The sequence below is a fragment of the Amblyraja radiata genome, chromosome 5, assembly GCF_010909765.2.
Source record: "Amblyraja radiata isolate CabotCenter1 chromosome 5, sAmbRad1.1.pri, whole genome shotgun sequence".
NCBI lineage: Eukaryota > Metazoa > Chordata > Chondrichthyes > Rajiformes > Rajidae > Amblyraja > Amblyraja radiata.
In genome coordinates this window covers 21,751,124-21,759,029 of record NC_045960.1, presented here as the reverse complement: position 1 = coordinate 21,759,029, position 7,906 = coordinate 21,751,124, and the positions used below count along the sequence as shown (strand labels likewise).

Sequence of the window (7,906 nt, the reverse complement as noted above, 5' to 3'; positions counted from 1 at the left end):
GGTGAGGAGAGGGGTGAGGAGAGGGGTGAGGAGAGGGGTGAGGAGAGGGGTGAGGAGAGGGGTGAGGAGAGGGAGAGAGGGATGGGGAGGAGGAGAGAGGGATGGGGGAGGGGGAGAGAGGTGTGGGGGAGGGGGAGAGAGGTGTGGGGGAGGGATTTGGTAGGGGAGGGGGGAGTAAGAGTGTGGAGGGAGGGGGAGAGGGGTGGGGAGAGAGAGGGGAAATAGTGGGGAGGCAGAGTGGAAGGGGGAGGGGTATGGACAGTCCATCTGTTCCCCATTGTCTTTCACCCCCAATCCTCTTTCTCTATTCCCACACACGTGATGACGCGCTTCGAAACAAGCTGCGGGGGGGGGGGGAGGGGTGCGGCGTCACACTAACCACCTGGGTCTATTGGGTCTGTTCCTCCAAAGCACGGTTGTGGGGTGGGAATCTGGCTGGGGCTGGGGCTGGTGCAAAGGCATATGTAAATGGATCCATTCCGATTGGACATCTGCGAGCATTGGGCATTGTGACATCACACGATGGAACGAATCAAAAGGCAGAAAGGCAGCCGAACGGACGGCGGACGGCAGGCGGCAGCCACAGAGTTTTAAAGATAGACTAGACCAAGTGCAGACCCGTTGGGTCTGTTTTCCCAACGCGTGCTTGTGGGGGGGGGGGGGGGGGACGTGGTGGGGAGAGGGGAGGGTGAGAAAAGGGGAGGGAGGGGAGAGGAGGAGGAGGAGGAAACTGGAGAGATTTGGGAGGGAAAGTAGAGTGGGGTAGGGGTACTACCTTCTGTGGCAGAGAATTCCAGAGATTCACCACTCTCTGTGTGAAAAATGTTTTTCTCATCTCGGTCCTAAAAGATTTCCCCCTTTATCCTTAAACTGTGACCCCTTGTTCTGGACTTCCCCAACATCTGGAACAATCTTCCTGCATCTAGCCTGTCCAACCCCTTAAGAATTTTGTAAGTTTCTATAAGATCCCCCCTCAATCTTCTAAAATCTAGCGAGTACAAACCGAGTCTATCCAGTCTTTCTTCATATGAAAGTCCTGACATCCCAGGAATCAGTCTGGTGAACCTTCTCTGTACTCCCTCTATGGCAAGAATGTATTTGAGCATTGGGCATTGTGACATCACACGATGGAACGTTCACCAGGGGCTGGGGCTCCTGCAAAGGCATATGTAAATGAATCCATTCCAATTGGACATCTGTGAACATTGGGCATTGTGGCATCACACGATGGAACAAATCAAAAGGAAGAAAGGCAGGCAGCCGGACGGACGGCGGACGGACTTATCTTATAGATAAGATATAATAGAGGATAAAAATATCTTTGTCAGGTCCCCTGCAATCATCTCTCTTGCCTTTTTCAATAAACTAGGATTGATCCCAACGGGTTCTGAGGATATCTTTCATCTTAATGCTCTTCAAGATCGCCCAAACCACCTCCTTTTTGATCTCAAATTTCCCTAGCATATTCGTTTTCCCCAAACTTTGAAGTATTATGTTCAGTTTTGGTCATCCTGTTACAGGATAGATGTTGTTGAGCAGGAAAGTGTGCAAGAAGATATACAAGGATGTTGCCTGGACTTGGGGGCCTGAGCTGTAGGGAGAGGTTGAGTACGCTAGGATTTTATTCCTAAATGTGTAAGAGGATGAGAGGTGATCTTATAGAGGTGTATACGATCATGAGAAGAATAAATAGGTTAAATGCAGTCTTTTACCCAGTGTAGGGGAATTAAGAGCCAGAGGACATAGATTTAAGGTAAAGGGGGGGGGGGGGGGGGGGGGGGGGGGGGGGAAGAAGATTTAATAGGATCCTGGAGGAAAAAATGTTTAGACAAAGGGTAGTGGGTACATGGAACGGGTTGTCAGAGGAGGTAGTTGAGGCAGGTACTTTCAAAATGCTTAAAATTTTTTTTGACAGGATGGTAGGATAGGTTTGGAAGTCTACAGTTCATCCAGGGATAACCTGAAGAAGGGCATCAAGAAGGCCAAGCACTGCTATAAGCTAAGGATTGAGGAGCATTTCAATAACAACTCCGACCCCGACGCATGTGGCAAGGCATCTAGGCCATCACGGACTATAGACACACCAACACCACCCCCACATCCAGCGACGCCTCCTTCCTTGAGGAGCTTAACCACTTTTATGGCCGCTTTGACAGGGACAATCTAGAGATGGCCATCAAGGCTGTGCTCCCTGCTGATCACCAGCCCCTCACACTCACCCCCTACGACGTGTACGTGGCACTGAGCAGGATTAATGCACGTAAGGCTGCTGGCCCTGACGGCATCCCCGGGCGCGTCCTCAGGGCCTGTGCTGCGCAGCTGACAGACGTCTGGACTGACATCTTCAATCTGTCACTTGCCCAAGCAGTTGTCCCCACGTGCCTTAAAACCACCTCCATCGTGCCGGTGCCATAACACTCCACTGCGGCAAGCCTCAACGACTTCCAGCCAGTTGCACTTACTCTCATCATCACCAAGTGCTTCAAGAGGCTGGTCCTGGCACACCTCAAAGGCTGCCTACCTCCCACACTGGAGCCCTATCAGTTCGCCTACCGCAAGAACAGGAGTACGGAGGATGACATCTCAACGGCACTTCACTCCGCCCTCTCCCACCTCGACAACAGAGACACTTACGTAAGAATGCTGTTCATCGATTATAGCTCAGCATTCAACACCATTATACCCTCAAAACTGATCACCAAACTCAGCGACCTGGGCATCGACCCCTGGATATTGGACTTCCTAACCAACAGACCCCAGTCTGTTAGGTTAGACACGCACGCCTCTTCAACCCTCACCCTGAACACCGGCATTCCACAGGGCTGTGTGCTGAGCCCCTCCTCTACTCCCTCTTCACCTACGACTGCACACCTGTCATCACGTATGCCTCATCAACAACAACGATGAGTCGGCCTATAGGGAGGAGGTCCAGCTCCTAGCAGCATGGTGCGCTGACAACAACCTGGCCCTTAACTCCACGAAGACCAAGGAGCTCATTGTAGACTTCAGAAGGTCTAGGGGCGGCACGCACACCCTCATCCACATTAACGGGACGGAGGTGGAACGTGTTTCCAGCTTCAGGTTTCTGGGGGTCAACATCTCCGATTACCTCTCTTGGACCCACAATACCTCAACTCTGGTCAAGAAGGCTCACCAGCGTCTCTTCTTCCTGAGGAGACTAAAGAAGGTCCATCTGTCTCCTCAGATTCTGGTGAACTTCTACCGCTGCATCCTTACCAACTGTATCACAGTATGGTATGGCAACTGCTCTGTCTCCGACCGGAAAGCACTGCAGAGGGTGGTGAAAATTACCCAACGCATCACCGGTTCCTCACTCCCCTCCATTGAGTCTGTCCAAAGCATGCGATGTCTGCGAAGGGCGCGCAGCATCGTCAAGGACTGCTCTCACCCCAACCACACACAGTTTCACTGTTTACCCTCCAACCATCCGGGAGGCGCTACAGGACCTGCCGGACCAGCAGGTCCAGGAACAGCTTCTTCCCTACGGCTGTTACATTACTTAACTCTGTACCTCAGTGATTGCCAGTCACACCCCCCCCCCCCTCCCCCTCCCGACACTCCTTCCACCAGAAACACTACTACGACTGTATGTACGTAAATATATTTATGGCTCATATTCTATGTCGCTCTTCTAGGGAGATGCTAAATGCATTTTGTTGTCTCTGTACTGTACACTGCACAATGACAATAAAGTTTGAATCTGAATCTGAATCTGAAGGATATGGACCAAACACAGGCAGGTGGGACTGGTACAGATGGGCATGCTGGTCAGCATGGGAAAGGTGGGCCTAAGGGCCTGTTTCTATGCTATATGACTTTATCACTCTATGACCTGATCTCACTGTCTTCTATGTTCTTCTCCTTGGTAAGTACAGATACAAAGTAACCGTTTATTACCTCGCCCACATCATTTGACTCCAAGGATACATTTCCTGCTTTATCCTTAATCAGTTCTACCCCGCCCTTGGTTGCCCTTTTATATACATATACATATTATGGTCTTTTAGGCGTTTGCGGGGGGGGGGGCTGCGGCATCACACTCACTCTAACCTCCCGCCAAACACACAGGTGGGAGAGAGGGGGAATAGTGGTGAGGGAGGGGGGAGGGTAAGAGTGCGGAAGAGGGGCAGAGGGGTAAGGGGAGTGGTGGAAGAGGCAGAGATGGGTAGTGAAGAGAGGTGGGGGGAGAGAGGAGTGGAAGAATGTGGAGGGAGGGGGAGGTGTAGGGGGGAGTGGTGGAAGTGGGAGAGAAGGAGGGGGAGAGGGGCAGGAGGAGTGGTGAAAGAGGGACAGGGGAAGGGGTGGGGGATAGAGGGGAGCGAGGTGGAAGGGAGGGGGAGAGAGAGGGGTGGGGGAGGGAGAGGGGTGGGGAAAGGGGGAGAGAAGGGGAAGAGTGGGGAGGGAGGGGGAGTGGTGGAAGAGGGACAGGGGTAGGGGATGGGGGGAGAGATGGAGGGGATGGGGGAGAGAGGGAAGGGGGGTGGGGGAGAGAGGGAAGGGGGTGGGAGGAGGAGGGGGAGGAGAGGGAGAGGGGTGAGGAGAGGGAGAGAGATGAGGAGGGAGATGGAGAGAGGGGGAGGGAGATGGAGAGAGGGGGAGGGAGATGGGGTGGGGGAGGGAGGGAGAAGAGTGTGGAGGGAGGGGGGGAGGGGAGAGAGGGGAAAGAGTGGGGAGGGAGAGTGGGAGGGGGAGGGGGGGGAGAGAAGTGGAAGAGTGGGGAGGGAAGGAGGGGGAGAGGGGTAGGGGGAGTGGTGGAAGAGGGACAGGGGGAATGGTGGAAGAGGGACAGAGGGGTAGGGGAAGGGGCCAGGGGGAGAGAGGGAAGGGGGACGGGAGGAGAGAGGGATGGGGGAGGGGAGAGAGGTGTGGAGGAGGGGGGGAGGGATGGGAGAGGGAGGGGATTAGGGAGATAGGGTAGGGGAGGGAGGGGGAGAGTGTGGAGGGAGAAGGGCAGTGGGGGAGAGAGGGATGGGGATGGGAGGAAGAGGGGAGGAGGAGGGGAGGAGAGGGAGAGGGGTGAGGAGAGGGAGATGGAGAGAGGAGGGAGGGAGGGGAGGGAGATGGGGTAGGGGAGGGAAGGAGAAGAGTGTGGAGGGAGGAGGAGAGGGGTGGGGGGAGAGAGGGGAAAGAGTGGGGAGGGGAGGGAGGGGAGAGGGGTATGGGCAGTGGTGGAAGAGGGACAGGGGGAATGGTGGAAGGACAGAGGGGTAGGGGAAGGGGTGGGGGAGAGAGGGGAGGGAGGGGGAACGGAGGGGGAGACAGATGGGTGGGGGAGAGAGAGGGAGAGGGGTGGGGTAAGGGGGCGAGAAGTGGAAGAGTGGGGAGGGAGGTGTAGGGGGAGTGGTGGAAGAGGGACAGAGGGGTAGGCGGAAGGAGAGAGGGAAGGGGGTGGGGTAGAGAGGGAAGGGGGGTGGGGGAGAGAGGGATGGGAGCGAGAGGGGTGAGGAGAGGGAGATGGAGACGGAGATGGAGAGGGGGAGGAGAGAGGGGTGTTGGAGGCGAGGAGAGAGGGGAGGGGGAGAGAGGTGTGGGGGAGAGGGGAGATGGGGTAGGGGGTAGAGGGGGAAGAGTGTGGATGGAGGGGAAAGAGTGGGGAGGGGGAGAGAGGGAAGGGGGTGGGGGAGAAATGGAAGGGGGTGGGGGAGAAAGGGAAGGGGGAGAAAGGGAAGGGGGTGGGGGAGAGAGGGATGGGGGTGGGAGGAGGAGGGGGCGGTGAGGGAGAGGGGTGAGGAGAGGGAGATGGAGAGGGGGTGGAGAAAGGGATGGGGAGGGGGAGAGAGGGATTGGGGAGGGGGAGAGAGGTGTGGGAGAGGGGGGAGGGAGGGGAGATGGGGTAGGGGAGGGAGGGGGAAGAGTGTGGAGGGAGGGGGAGAGGGGTGGGGGGGAGAGAGGGGAAATAGTGGGGAGGGAGAGTGGAATGGGGAGGGGTAGGGACAGTCCATCTGTTCCCCATTCCCTATCACCCCCAAACCACTTTCTCTATTCCCACACACGTGATGACGCGCTTCGACACAGGCTGCGGGGTGGGGGGGAGGGGCTGGGGCTGCTGCAAAGGCATATGTAAATGCATCCATTCCGATTGGACATCTGTGAGCATTGGGCATTGTGACATCACACGATGGAACGTTCACCAACATTCTATGGCTGAGGGCTGTTTTTTATTTTTTTATTTTTAGGGGGGGGGGGGGGGAGAAGGATTTTATTAAAAATGTGTACATAAACACGACAAAATTTAACCAGGAGTGGTTACTTGGAATGAAAAGTGAAATCTCTACTGAAATGGAAAAAATCTGGCCGTTTCTGCGTCTGGTGTTGGCATGGCAACGAATCAAAGGCTGGCAACCACGTCAGGCAGAAACACAGCCGGCCAGCAGCCAGCCGGTCAGCCGGCCACAGGGTTTTATATTATAGATAGAAGATATATATAAATACTAGACCAAGTGCAAACCCGTTGGGTCTGTTTCCCCGGATGGCTTTGCTGGGCGGAGATCATCCAACAGTTTGGCCAACGCCAACAGCTGTCATGTGCTGGGAATATTCAGAAACATCCGAAATGGAAGTGTGGAGATAAAACTACATGATAATGAGTGGGAACATATTACCCATAGAATAATAGGAAATATTAATGCTGAATATATCTTCCATGAAGATAACAGAATATTGAGATAATTATTTCAAAGTCATGGATTTGCAGTAGGTTTGGGTATCTGCCAATACAAGCTGATGTATGTTTATTATGTTATATATCAGTAAATGAAGCAGTTGTTACATTGTTACTGGAGCAAAAGCAGCAGTTAGATCAATGGCACAATGTCAGGCTCTGTGGTACAGCAGAAAGGGTCGAGGTGTAAGTGAGTGGTAGATATAGGGACCCTTATTATCAGGAAGGCAAATAGGCATTTCTTTGGTTGTAGGCAAAACTCCAGGTTGGAGTGCACCCCCTGGTGCCAAAGTCAAGGATGTCTCTTGAGTGACACAGGAGGGGAGAGGTTGAATAGCCAGAGGTCATGGTCCATCTTTGTATCAATGATATAGGCAGAGATAGAAGTCTTACAAAGTATATATAGGGAACTATGCATGTTTAAAAAGCAGAATCTCTAGAGTTGTAATGTCAGGATTATTCCCTGTGCCACTTATTCCCTATTCCATTGTGATAGTGTGGATAGGAACTAGGGGGTAAGGCAAATGAACAGTACAGCACAGGAATGGGTTAATCAGCACTGGGCAGAAGGGCTTATTCAGGTGCCGGACTATCCTATGGATACAGGGCTGAGACTAGTGCAGCTGGCAAAACTTCAGTTACTTGGAACACCAGGATCTGTTTGTTCTGGGGCAGAGGTGACCTGTGCAAGAGGGACATATTAAATCTGATCTGGAGGGGGAATCTATATTCTTGCAGGGAGATTAGCTGCCTGGGAGGATTTAAATGTCCAGCAGCGGAGTGGGACAAAAGATAGTAATCTATCAGATGTGAAAGTTGAGATGAAAATAAAGGGTAAAACAAGGTAGTGCAGTAGACAGGACAGGTAAAACTGCAGTTACCTTTATGCAAGAAACCTCAAAGGAAAGGCAGATGAACTTGGGCAGATCGTCACATGGGATTAGATTATAGCTGTAACAGAAACACAGTGAGATTTAGACAGGACAGGCAGCTCAAAGTTTTAGGTGCTTCTGGCATGACAGAGGTGAAGATAATGCCCCTGTCCCACTTAGGCGATTTTTTAGGCAACTACAGGCGACTAGACTGTCGCCACATGGTCGCCGGGGTGTCGCCTGTATGGTCCTGAGTATGGTGGTTGCACTATTGACTAAGGAGAACAACAATGCAGTGATTAGATAAGACATCCTCAAGTGAAAATTCGAGGTTCCTGTGGCACCCAACTAG

General features: G+C 53.2%; 1 protein-coding gene across 1 annotated transcript in view; it reads right to left on the bottom strand.

Annotated features, from left to right (window-relative positions):
• LOC116973727 (dynein heavy chain 8, axonemal-like) overlaps positions 1-7,906 on the bottom strand; it is a 622,328-nt gene that overhangs the window by 358,002 nt on the left and 256,420 nt on the right.